The 13,354-nt window shown below is 49.9% G+C and overlaps 1 long non-coding RNA gene across 1 annotated transcript; it reads right to left on the reverse strand.

Moving 5' to 3' along the window:
- Positions 1-446: 446 nt before the first annotated feature.
- On the reverse strand, positions 447-3,998 carry LOC112834852 (uncharacterized). Its single transcript, XR_003211043.2, has 3 exons — positions 3,811-3,998; positions 2,963-3,012; positions 447-483 (listed from the first exon to the last, which is right to left on the reverse strand). It is a non-coding gene; the product is annotated as an uncharacterized lncRNA (long non-coding RNA).
- Between the last annotated feature and the right edge of the window lie 9,356 nt (positions 3,999-13,354).

The following is a 13,354-nucleotide window of genomic DNA, read 5'->3' on the forward strand; positions in this document are numbered from 1 at the left end:
GCACCTTGAAGGAGGGGAGAGAAGGAAAGAAGGGTGTTCTCCCACCCACCTCAATACTAACCTTTCCCCTCCGCTGCTTGCCGCAGATCAGTCCTACTTGAAACCCTTTAGTCCTCCCTTCCTCTTCTGCATTCCTATTTTCCCCAGCAGATTACAGCTTAACTACGCTTCAGGTGAAAGAAGCGTGCCCAAAACCTCTTTGGGCTTTCCAAGCTCAGAATCCTTCCGGAACAGGCCAATGACAAGTAGTTGGGGTCAGGAATATGCTGTTTCTTTTCGGAACATCCATATATTTCTTTTTCAAGCCAGGCTGCAAGGTCCGGGGACTCAATCGGAGGAGAAGCAGAGTTCCTATAACCAATGCCATCTCCCATGATCTCTTGTGGAGCAGATTCCATGGGGCCAGGCCATGAGAGAGGGTTTCCAAGAATACCAACCCAAACCTACTCTCCTCACTCCATGTTTTCTTCTCTCCCTTTCCTTCTGAAAAAGATAAGGAAAAAAACCCATAGTTTACCCACTCCCAAGCCACTGGGTAAATGCCCAACCCCACCCTTTATCAATGGCCCAGTCAGTGGCCAGGTGCTCCAGCCCCCAGATGGACCCAGCACCATCAGTGCCTTCATTCAGTACCATCTACTGAGCATCTAGTACCTACCAGGTACTGGGCTCCAATCTGGGCCTACAATAGTGAGCAAAAAGACACACAGCCCCTGCTTTCATGAAGCTTACAGACTAATAATAAGAAAAAAAAATGAAACAGATCAATGTAGGATTATAAATTGTGGTAGTAGCAATGAAGGAAACGCAGAGTGTCTTTTACAGTGCATCCAGAGAGGGTGTAGCAAAGAACCCTTGTTTAGAACAAAGGTCAGAGAGAGCCTCTGTGGCATCATGACCATGAAGCTGAGACCTGAAGGCTGAGCAGGGTCAGCCAGGTAATAAAAAAGGAAGAGTGTCTCAGGCTAGGGAAATCCACACCTGAACATCAGCCGAATGCTCCTGTCGTGAGATGCTTTCCTTGTAGCCGTGCCTCCATGAAAGGACAAAAACTCAGTAACTCAGCCCAAGCCCTGGAAGAACCAGAAGGGGAAGGAGCTGGGAGGAGAAGGTGACCGCCCAGTCACTCCACAGTCCAGGGCACAACCAACCATCTCGGCAAGCAAGAGGGAGACTGGAGACTGATCTGGGGCTGACAGGACCTCTTCCCTGGAGTTTCAGGGAATGCCCTGGGGCCAAGTTTTGAGGTTCTCTACCTCCTGGAACTGTGATGTGGGCAGCTGCTGATGGAGATAGAAATTGAACTAACGATGACACAAATTAACATATAATTACAAGATTCTTGCCCAAGAGTGAAGCTTATGGGAGACCTGGCTTTCTCTCTTCCAAGATAATATTTTAATGAAATACAGGAGAATGTGTTTCTTACTCTTGGAAACCCATAGGCCTTTATTGGCTCCCCACTGTCTAATAGAGGCCAAACCTTTAACCTAGCAATCGAGTCCTCCATGGAATGGCCCCCACACCTTTCTACCCACCCCTGCCGGAACCTTCGCAGGAGCCAAACATGACGACTCACTGTTTCCTAGACATCCAGCTCTTGCATCCAGTTGTTGTTCCTTCCTCCTAAAAAGCCTATCCCCCCCCCGACAAATTCACTGGTCTCATTTTTTACCCCAATTGGTTGCAGTTTCCCCTTGCTCTGAATCCCGTGAACCCCTTATTTTATCTCTCTTATAGTCCTTCTGTATGTCAGGACCCCTCATCACCCATCACTGGACCATAAGTTCCTTAAAGCCAGGAAGGGTCCTTTACACACACTCACATCCTAGGACAGGGCCAGGCACAAGGTAGACAATAAATGCTTGCCGAACTCCATTTAATTGGAAAAGAGCTAAAGAACTTAAGCAGTTGTCAACATCTTTGAGCTGAAATGACTAATTTGATGAGAGAAGAGACCTGGGAGGTAAAATTCAAAGAAGGAACAAGAGGGACAAAAGAGAAATCAGGAAAGAGAAAAAAAAAGATGCACACCCTTTACCAGTGGCCCAGTGGCCAGTTGCTCCAGAAGCCTTCCCTTCTCTCATTCTCTCATTGGTCCCCACATACCCAGAACAAGAGAGGTGATCCTGAGGGCAGAGGGTCACTCTGAGGACCTTGGCTATCATGGCAAACCCTAGAGGCTGGCAGAGGATGCCCACTGAAGTATGGGCCATCAGTGACCACCTTCCTCTGCCTATTTGCCATGGTGGCTGGAATTCCTCACTCCCCCCACCCCAATTCATTTCTTGGAGTTAAGGAGCAAAGTCCTGGAAAAAAAAAAAGATCGCAAAAATGTTCTGGGAATGGGGTAGGGGGAGAAGACACCCCTCTTAAGACATCAGTGTTCACTAAACCTGTTTGGGAACAGGCTGCACCTAAGCAGATGGAGAGCAGGGCTACCAGGCATGGGACGTCAGACTCTCAAGGGGTCTGGTCAGGAAAGCTCTGGAACATGAACATTTTCCCAGGAATGGCAGCTCCAGGGTTGTTACCTCCAGGGAGGACCTGGCAGCCAGAAGGCAGGGCCAGAGGACTTCCCTTCAAGGAGCGACCCTGCCTCAGTACCGACTCTCTATTTGATACTTATCTCACCCACGAAAAGCCACCACCACGAGGGAGGGACCATGCCCTGTGTTTACTGCTGTACCCACAGTGTCCAGTCTGTGCCCAGCATGCAGCAGGCACTCAACAGAGATTTCCTGAATAAACAAATAAATTAATAAGGCTGTAAGAAGGTGCTAAGAAGGGACCCCAAGGAGAAACTAGTCCTTGCTCTCAATTCTGCAAAGGGACCCAGAAGACCTGTGGACATTCAGACCCACGTTGCTGGAAGCCATCCCCAACATGAGCCAAGCACTCCCATCTAGCAGACAGAGGTCCACACCTGAGCAGCTTGGAAAGGAGACATTTGCAAACTCACCACACCAGCTTTTGAAGCAGAACCGACCTCCCTGCTGTCTTTCAGGATTTCTTGAGGGAGAAAAAGAATTTTCCTGGCCATTGGGCCAGAATATAAAAACAAGGCTACATAAAACAGGCCTAAGAGGGAAAGAGTAGGCCAAAAACAATATGCTCTTCTCCCCCCTCCCCCCGTTTTCTTAGGACCTCAACCTCTTTTCCCTGTGAGGAGGAGGAGGAGAGCAGAGCCTAATGACCCTTTGCCCCCTTGCTAGGACAGAGGCCCTCCCCACAGGCAGGGAGTCAAAGGAAACTTTTCCGAGACTGATTACCAAGAGGGTAACTAGGTACACAGAGCACATGTGAACAGGCTCCTCGTTTCCAATTCAGGACTGTCAGATGGTGATTAATGACTAACAGCCACAGAACAGCCTTGATTGCCAAGTGCCGTATTGTTAATGCTGACATTTAATGAGGCCGGACACAAGTCCAGCACAATTCCACACCATCATCTGCAAATAGCGCTCAACAGATTTAATTGGTTAAGTATTTGTGTGTGTGTGTGTGTGTGTGTGTGTGAGAGAGAGAGAGAGAGAGAGAGAGAGAGGGAGGTATAAAGTGCAGAAGAAAGGGATAAGATGTCGATGTCGCTGTGTGAATCTGCCCTACAGGGTCACCTCTATTTTAATATGTGCGTAACTGCGTGATCCCACGAGTCAGGTGGAGTGAGTGCATAGGACTGTATCCGCAGACCCGCAAGATGACCTCAGTCCCTGGCAGGCAAGTCCGATGCGGCGGCAGCTCCCGCCGCCCCCTCCCCAACCCACCAGCGCCTCTGACGACCGCTGTGGTCTCCCCACCACCACCCACCAGCATCACCGTGGTCTCTCAGGGGCAGCTGGGAACGGGCATGTTTGTGAAGTGAAAACACATGAAAGAGAGTTGAAAGAAGAAGTTGTCTAGAAGTGGGCCTGGATCCAGGGCGCTCGAGAAGCCACTTTTTCACTGGACTCAGATCAATGGTCCCTTGGCCCGCCTGACTGGGCGGCTTCTCCTTTGCCAAGACAGAACGGTTACCCCCGTTCCGGAACTCAACACGCTCTTAGGAGAGGAACGGAATCCATCTTATTGTTCTAGAACAAGAGTCCCTGGCAATAGGGACAGAGAGACTGGCCCAGCGAGGGTTCTGCGGGCCAGCTGAGCAAGGTGACGAAGGGCGCAGAGAAAAGGAGATGTGGGCTCGAGGCAAGGAGTCTGTGCTCTCGGAGGCCTGGCTCTAGTCACCGTCTGTGGTGTGGCCTTTCGGGAACGCAGAGAAGGAGGTGAGACCCAGGCAGCCAGCACTCTAGTTGGGGAAATAGAAAATGGACACAGAAGAACAGCCTGGACAGTGGATGCTAAGGGCCAAATGGGCAGCAGGAGGTGGTCAGTGTCTCCAGCATTCAGAGGAGAGGTCAGCTCGGAGTCGGGGGCTAGAAATGTCTAGAAAAGGCAGAAAATATGTAAACTATTTGAAAGATGGAGGCCCTCAGGTAGAAAGAGCTAGCAAGGCCATTATCCAGGTGAGGGCTTTGAACATTTGAGTTGCCATTAATCCCCCCCCCCCCTTTAAAGCCTTGTTCCTGCAAGTATGGCCCTAACATCAGTGACATCACCATGGCCTTGGCACCTGTTAGAAATGCAGAATCTCAGGCCCCACACCTGACCTGTGGCTCTAAACCTGCCTTTGAACAAGATCCCCAAATTATCTGCATGCATGTCAAAGTTTGATAAAGGTTGATAAGCTCTAAATGCCCTGGTCAGGAAGCCACGCACAGGTAGCAGGCCTGACCCAGGAACTGATACGGCTGACATTCGTCCACCGTACCGCTACGTCCCGCAGTGTCCGCTGGGTCCCACTCAAGCCTGGAAGAAGACCAAGACTACAGCATCTGTCCTGTCCACCTTGCTTCACACCCTGTGGCCTGCTCCAAGGCTGGAACCCTTCGGAGGATCGTCAATGTGGATCCTGTGCTTTGGTTGCTCCTTTCCATTTGGAGCAGGGGCAGGTCAGGATGGCTGGACAGCCTGTCTCAGGCCTCGCTACCACAGGAAGGCCCTGGGCGACTTTGCGAGCCTCACCCCTGCTGCCCCCACTGCAGGCTGGAAGGCTGGAGTCACAGGCAGGAGCAGGTGACTTTCCCCTGTGGGTGTCCCAGGTCTGGAGTCTTCTTCGCTCCGGCCCAGTGGTAGGTACCTAAATGCTCCGTGCTGAGGAATTCAGTTCATCATGGAGGCCCCGTGTAATTACAGCCCACCGCTGACCTTCATTCTGTCAGGCACTCCTGACCTCCCAGATCGCCTGGGTCCTGCCACCCTAGCTGTGGGACGCTCAGCCTCAGAAAATAATCATTAGGGGCGCCTGAGTGGCTCAGTCGTTGGGCAGCTGCCTTTGGCTCAGGTCATGGTCCCAAGGTCCTGGGATCGAGCCCCACATTGGGCTCCCAGCTCAGCGGAAAGCCTGTTTCTCCCTCTCCCACTCCCCCTGCTTGTGTTCCCTCTCTCACTGTGTCTGTCAAATAAATAAATAATATCTTAAAACAGAAAAAAAAGAAAAGAATCATTAAAAGCTGGGGCGCCTGGGTGGCTCAGTTGGTTAAGCAACTGCTTTCAGCTCAGGTCATGATCCTGGAGTCCCGGGATCGAGTCCCGCATCGGGCTCCCTGCTCGGCAGGGAGTCTGATTCTCCCTCTGACCCTCTTCCCTCTAGTGCTGTCTCTCTCTCATTCTCTCTCTGTCAAATAAATAAATAAAATCTTTTAAAAAATCTTTTAAAAAAAGAACATTAAAAGCTAATGTTTCCTCTTGAGACTCTGTGCCCAGGGGTGCCCTTGCTGTGACCCAACCTTCCAAACCCCTTTCCATGAGCCACCACACCTTGCCTGCCTAGGCCTCTCCTCTTTGAAGTGGCAAGCCATTAGGGGCTCTTCCACTAGCTGCTTTTTCTTCCCCCACCCGCCCCACACCCCGCCAAATTAGGCTGTTCCCCCACCTTCATTCACTGCTCCCGTAAGCCAACCCCACTCCGACAGTGTAGGGGCCAAGGGGGAGCCAGGACACCCGGGTTCCACTTCTAGCTCCTCTGGGCCCCCACCCAGGGCAAAGCACATCCCACATCCATGCCTTGGTTTCCTCCCGGTAGAGGGAGGGGATTGGATCAAAGGGATGATCTCTAAGGCCCCTTTCCGCTGTAAGAGTCCACGGTTTTACTTCAGAGAATTATTGGGAGGGCCATATGAAATGCGATAACGGGTATTTTACTAGGTTGGAAAGTTTCAGATGATACACAAACAGGGTCCTAAAGAGCCTCCTTTCCTCCAGGCACCCACCAGCTTGTCTTTGCAAGCGCCCTCTTGTTTTTGTGGTTCCTCTATTTCTCCACAGATTGAAGGCAGCATGAAGACAGAGACAGTGGTTTCTATCTCTTCTGTATGCTCGCTCAGTGACTAACACTCACGGAGACCGCTCAGTGGTGTTGCTTACTAGGTGACGGGCTGATTACCCCCCAGGGCTGCTCATTCACTTAAATGGACTTGTAAGGAAATCACAGGAAAGTGGCCGCCTTTGCTTTTTAGGGGGTGAAGGGAACCGACCTCTCTTAAATGTGCATGTTTCCTTTCTCTTGAGGAAAAAAGGTAGTTTGCCCCCTTAAAATCAGTTGGATCTGGAAATTCAAATGGAATTTTTAATACTGCCTTGCAAATTAGCACAAACCAGCATGCCCAGGGCTTAATTCCATTCCTCAACTACTTACTGAGCATGCTGTGTGCTGAGTGCCAAGCGTCTGCTCACTTTGTAGGGCAAATACAGGAGAAACACTATAAAGTAATAGAATTTTTTTTAACAAACATAGCAGGAATTAGATATCAAAATAAATACTGTCCCATTCAAAACAGTTACTTTGGAATGATCTACACTTACTCAAATACCTTATCATGCTCTAAACAATTTGGCATTCTTTGAAAACCATCTCCAAAGTCGGTCACATTCTTTACTGACAATGACAAATCTTTATGTGTTGATTAGGTGAGAGAAATGTCTTTTGAAGCCAAGCCCGGTGCATAAGCTGGATGGTCAGGCTTATTGGGTCAGGTCAAAAATCTAAATAACGTGCATCTTCTAATAAAGCTCTAATAAAGCATAATGTGCAGCCCTCGCCTGTGGATATTTTGAAGGTCTTCTTCCACCAAGTTTCGTGAGTTTGGCCATGTGTGTAGCAAGCAATCCCACAGTAGGCCTCCTTGCTTCCATCCTTGCCTTCCAGCCCACCAGAACCTCCATACTCTGTCCTCAACGCAGCAACCCCAGAGCCAGATCATGTCACTCGTCTGCTTGAAACCCTGAAAGGGCTCCCGTCTCACCTGGAATGGAGGCCAAAATCCAAAGGGTGGCTTCCAAGACCCCACATGAGCCAGCCCCCCATTCCCCTCCCAGGTCCTCTCTCACCACTGTGGGCTCCAGCAGCGGGGCCTCCCCACCATCCCTCAGGCACATTAGGCAGGCTTCCGCTTAGGGGCTTTGCTCTAGCTGTCCCCTCTGTCTGGAAAACTTCTCTCCCTCATAGCCATGTGGTCAACTCCTTCATTTCCCTCAAGCCTTTGATCAATTCTCACCTCCTCAGCGAGACCTGGTCTAACCTTCTATTTAATACCTTCCATGTGATAACTGTGCAAACCTAGGCACACATGCATATTAACCCACCCACACCCACCCTGATCCCCTTTTTCTTTTCTCTCTCTGGTACTTACCACCTTTCACTAGACTAGTTTATATGATTTATTGTATTCATTGTTGTTTGTATACCCCTGCTAGCATCCAGGCTCAGGAGGGCCAGTGCTTTGACCTATTTAGTTGAATCCCAAAAGCACATGCTTGGAACTTGCTAAATATATAGTGAATTGAGTTGAGTTGAGTTGAATTGATTTAAACAGAATTGAATGACACGTCCCAACTTACATGAAGTATATATAGTCCCTGCCTTTCAGCTGCTGACAGATCTGTTGGTTAGAAGGGGACACACACACACACACACACACACGAGAGCAGATGAACAATACACAAGGATACTTGGCCACATGGGATTCCCAGTCATGCTGCAGGAGCCATGGCAGGGGTGGGTACAGGTGGAAGGAGACTGAGCCTTCCATCTGATCAAGCAAAACTTGTCCTTGTCCCCAGCACCAGCCCGCATCATTCCAGCCTCCGGAATACTCCCTTGCTCATGCCCTCTGCCTACAGCCCTCTACTCTTGCTGCCCCCTTACCCACACCCTACCCACCCATCAATGCTCAGCCCCCATCCCCTTCCTTCATACAATCTTCCTGACTTCTCTCTCCTCTGAGCTCCTGGAGCACATATACTTTGTATCAGACAGTTTAGTCTTTAAATAAAAACACTATGTGTGCACAGTGTATTATTAGGGACGTCTTTTGCTGCTTCTCTCTTTTGAATGACGTCAGCACTGTTCAGGCGTGGCCCCCAACACACGTGGCTCCCATTTGTTGGGTCATCAGTCAGAGAGACAGGGGGAGGGCATTCCAGGCACAGGAAACCTCCAAAGCAAAGATACTGTGTGGTATGAATTGACATGGATGAACTTAAAGATATTACACCAGTAGTTCTCAGCCCGGCTGAGATTTGACTCACCTGAAGAGCTTTTAACAGTAACTCCACATGGAGGCCTGACCCCAGAAAATTTTATCAGAGTACCAGGGAATGTGGCCGAGGCATCACTGTTTTGTAACAGCTCCTCAACTGATTCTAATGTGCAGCTGGGGAGTAAGGATAGCCATACTATTAGGGGGGAAATGGGGAGTAAAAGAAAAAGGGGTATAAAAGATATTGGGAAACAGGCCTTAAAAAACTATTATCGTGTCTGTCCTTCTTTTTCCATTTTGTTTCTATTAGTTTGTCATGGGAATTTGTCTTTGTTGGAGTAGTCTGGATGGACTGGCGCTGTGGACAGATGATTCTGCCCCCTGCCCTGGAGAGAACAGGCAGTGCCAACAGACGTGGGCACGGCCAGGGTCAGTCGGAACCCACGGGAATCAGAAAAGTCCGGGGAAACTAGAGGACTATTTTAAACCACTGAGAAACTTGTGTTGCAATCTCTCCCCCCGCCAGGTTGTTAGAATTCAGTTTACTCTATCTTGCGCCTGCCCATCCAAAGAGCCAAGAAGTATACCAATTATATTCAGGCTACTGGTTCAGAAATTCCTGGCTAATTCGTCACATTCCTCTTGCCCCACATCCTCTGAAATGAAGAATTTGCACCTCCTGGCTCTAAAAGACAGTCTGGCTCAAGGACACTGAAGAGCACACCAGCAACTTGAAGGCTATGTGCGTCCTCAGCCGGCCTGCTCTGGAGATGCTCTCTCTGGCACACCACTTTTCTAGGCTTTTCCCTCCCTGTATCCGCCCTGAGCCGACCGGCAACAGAGGCGCACTTCCCAGCGCCGCCATGAGGGGCGCCAGCGCAGCCTGGGCCTGTCGCCGCCCGCCCGCTGCCTGCACCTCTGCACGCAAAGTAGCGCCATCACCAAAGTCAGTTTTCACCACCTGCCACCGTTAGGGATGAAGCTGACAGTACCCGCGCCTCTGAGAAGGGACACGGGCTTACACTGAGGGTAAGACGTACAGGACTGACTGAGATGAAAACTTGTCCTGAGCGCAGAACCTGCTTACTTGGGAACAGTGGGGGCAAGGAAGGGGAGCAAAAGGGAACATAGAGGGAAAGGTGTTGGCACTTAGTGGCCGAAGGAGGGAGGGTGGGGAGTGCCAGGGAACGAGGGGGAGGGTGTGGAAAGACGAGGCCGGAGCGCTGATGACAGGCTTCCCCAACCCCACAGGCTTGCCAAGGCTCAGCCCTGGATCCCAGAGGGGTCACAGCCCAGGGCTGACCTCTGAAGCCACCTCCTTTCTCTCTGAAGCCACCTCCTTTCTCCCCTTCGCTCCTCGGTCTCTGTGCAGAACCATGGTCTGCCAGGCTCTGGCCAACCTGTGGCCTCTCCACACTGAAAGAGTCCCCTTGAAAAGCCAAGGGGGAAGCAACCAGCCCCCAGCAGAGAACCCCATATATACTGAGAGGTAACTCAAAACCCCAGAACTGGTCCAGGGAAGGAGGGGGAGGGCAGAGGGGGATGAGGTTTTTCCACTTCCTTTCGCAACTGTCAGGCGGGTGATTAATGACCAACAGGTTTGGAATCGCCTTTATTGCCAGATCAGTATTGTTGCCCGTGACAGCTAATGAGGTTGGACAGGCTTCTCCACACTGAGCTTTATGGGGCCGGCTCTCTCCCCTGCATAGCTCACAAACCCTGCCAGCTTTTGTGCACAGGAATGTTCCAGCCCCCCCCCCCACCTTCCCCCCCCTCACCCCCCCCCCCCAATGCCCTGAACCACCCATCTCACCCAGAACCTGCCCCGTCCACAAAGGAAGCTGAGTAACAGGGGTTTCGATCTCCAGCCCTGCTCACAGAGACCCATCTGTTACACCCACACCCCAAGCGCCTCCTCCCCACCCTTGCTGGAGCTTGAGCGGTGGGATTGGGGGAGTTCATGAAAAAAAAAAGGAAAGCAGAGAAACAAAAGCAAACATTACAGCCCTTGGTTTAAGACAAGGGGAAGACGCTTCTGTCTGCTTGCTCTGGACAGTCTGACCAACAGCCTTAACAAGCCACTCCACAGTTAACTGTAAAATTCAAGAAGTATTTTATACACTTGCCACTTCTTTCCCGCGAATGTGTTGAGGAGGTGAGGATGGAGAGGTGAGGGAATTTAGGGAAAGGGTTTAATAACAGTTAATAATGTTTTTTAACCAACCCCCTTGAACCCAGATATACACAAAGCTAGATTCCAGTGCAGAAATCAACTTGGTCCGAGGTCTCTGGGTGAGGAAACACTGGCTTTGTTTTCTGCTCTCTTACAAATAATCCTTACCTTTGTGCTAGTTCACATCTTGATACGGTTAAGCACGTGTTTGCCCGGGGTTTAATATCTGAAGGAGTTGGAGCAATGTAATAAGCAAACAGCTTAAAAGGCCCAGAAAGACCCCCTCAGCTTAAAACTCTATTACTTTTCAGTGTGATATAAATGTATTTTGCTTCTGCTCAGAGCAATTTCCTAGTTTACTCTTATTAAACCAGGAGACGGCTTAGCAGAGTTCTTGATTTATGAAACACATACTAGATTCATTAAAACCTTAAAAGATTTAATACATTTTATCAGGACATTAAATCTGTGCAGGCTTTTTAAATCAAATACCTGCCATATTTCATCCCCCACACCCTGCACACTTACTTAAGAACACTAAAATGTGGACTGACAAACATTACGGGTGTTTCAGGCCTGATTTCTAAGTGGCATTAAAGTCCTCCCCTCTAGGATTTATGGCCTCGCCGCTCCCCAAGGCAGAGCTTCCCTCTTTGGAATTTTGTTCAGTAAGTTAGCTGAGATCTACATGTCCCACCCATACACTAATGTTTCCACCTCTCCCGGCCCCCAGCCTGCGGGGGTTTTATCCTCATACAGGATACCTAGGACCCCACCAGCAATACCTGCCCCCCGTCCTTGACTCCTGGGCTCTGCTTCCCTGCGTCCACCCTCAGGACCTCTCCATCCACACTCCACTCCCCAGACTCTCTTAGCCCACACAGAACTGCACCCAGACAACATCTGTCGTGCCTGGAAAAGCTTGCTTTCTTTCTCGAACCCCATTGCTAAGTCTTGCTATACGACGGTGGCTCTCGGCTGGTGGGAATTTTGGCCCACCACCACCACCACCACCAGCCCAGGGGACATTTGCCCATGTCTGGGGATGTACCTGAGTGTCACAACTGGGTATGGGGGAGAAAGACAGTTGTTAGTGGCATCTAGGGATAGAGGATCCAACAATGCACAGGATAGCCCTCCCCCCACAAAAGAACCCCGAAGAACTATCCAGCCTCAAATGTTAATAGCAGGGTTGAGAAACCCTGCCATCGGACCTCAGCCGGTACAGGTGGCCTCGCTCACTCCTCCATGCTTTCAACACGTAGAACTGTAGCTCACAGCTAGTAGGTGTTTAATAAAAGTATACTGAGTTGAACTAAATGTCTGTCCTGATACACTGACATTTTCCAAATTCACAAATGTGGAGGAGAAGGGGGTATTGGATCAAAATCACATGAGGAAGTGACTTACCCGGCTCACCTGCACGTCCTTGTTTGTAAAATGCAGTTACAGTTGTACTATCCTCGCGGACCGTTAGGAGATTCAGATGAGCTCATGTAACTGAAAGCGCCTTTTACGTCCCAAAGGGTCATGTGATGTTTACTATTTTGTTCAACAAGCACGTATTGAGCGCTGCTTATAGACTAGGAATTCTGGCAGACCTGCAGGGTGGGGGTGGGAGACACAAAGAGGAAAAAAAGAACCTGGGAGCTTCCATCCCTGTACGCGTACGGACATAACCAGAATGTTTCAGCATACTAGAGGGGGTGCCATAGGAGAAGAATGCACAGATGTTGTGAAAACACAAAGACGAAGCATTTAGAAGGGTCTTGAAGGGTGAATAAGAGCTGGTCTGTTAAAAACACACACAAAAGCCAGGGAATAATATCACAAAAGCTGGAGGTGTAGGTAGGGGATTACCTCACTGAAGATTGTATATGACTAGCTAAGAGATGGGAAGTTTTTTCTCGATAGGATCAGGTTTGGGGGTTTTTAAAAGTATTTTATTTAATACTTACGAGAGACAGAGAGCATGGGCCTGGGGGGAGGGGCAGAGGGAGAAGCAGACTTCCCACTGAGCGGGGAGCCCGATGCGGGAGTCGATCCCAAGACTCTGGGATCATGACCCACACCAAGGCAGACGCTGAACCAACTAGGCACCCTATGATCAGGTTTTTAAGCAGAAAGGGTACATGAAGATAACATGGAACACAGTGCAGAAGATGCGCTGATTTAAGGGTAAGCTACAAGGTGGAGTAAGGAAATCATTAACGGCAAATTCTTACAATAATCCAAGTGAGAAACGATAAAGCCGTGAACTAGAACAATGTCTAGAGAGGAGGGGTGCAGTGTCAAGGAACAATGAGAACTTCGTGACTAAAGGAATGGGGCAGATTAAGATAGAGGCTGAGTGGCTGGCTTGCAGGGTTGAGTGCATGGTGACGCGTTCCATGGGAGGGGTACGTCTGAGGGGACCTAGCAGTTCAGTTTGCCACCTGATTGGTTTGTCTTCATCCCACATCCAAAGAGATGGTGGAGTGAGGAGATGATGGAAAGCTCTCAGTCCCTGAGGACAGAGGAGGGATGAAATGAGGAATCCAGGTGGAAAAAGACTGGCTGAGAATAGAACATGGATTCCCTTATCCTCTGAGATGCACATTCCAGG

Source organism: Callorhinus ursinus, unplaced genomic scaffold (genome assembly GCF_003265705.2).
Source record: "Callorhinus ursinus isolate GAN/ISIS: 27379988/994484 unplaced genomic scaffold, GSC_fseal_2.0 scaffold17, whole genome shotgun sequence".
NCBI lineage: Eukaryota > Metazoa > Chordata > Mammalia > Carnivora > Otariidae > Callorhinus > Callorhinus ursinus.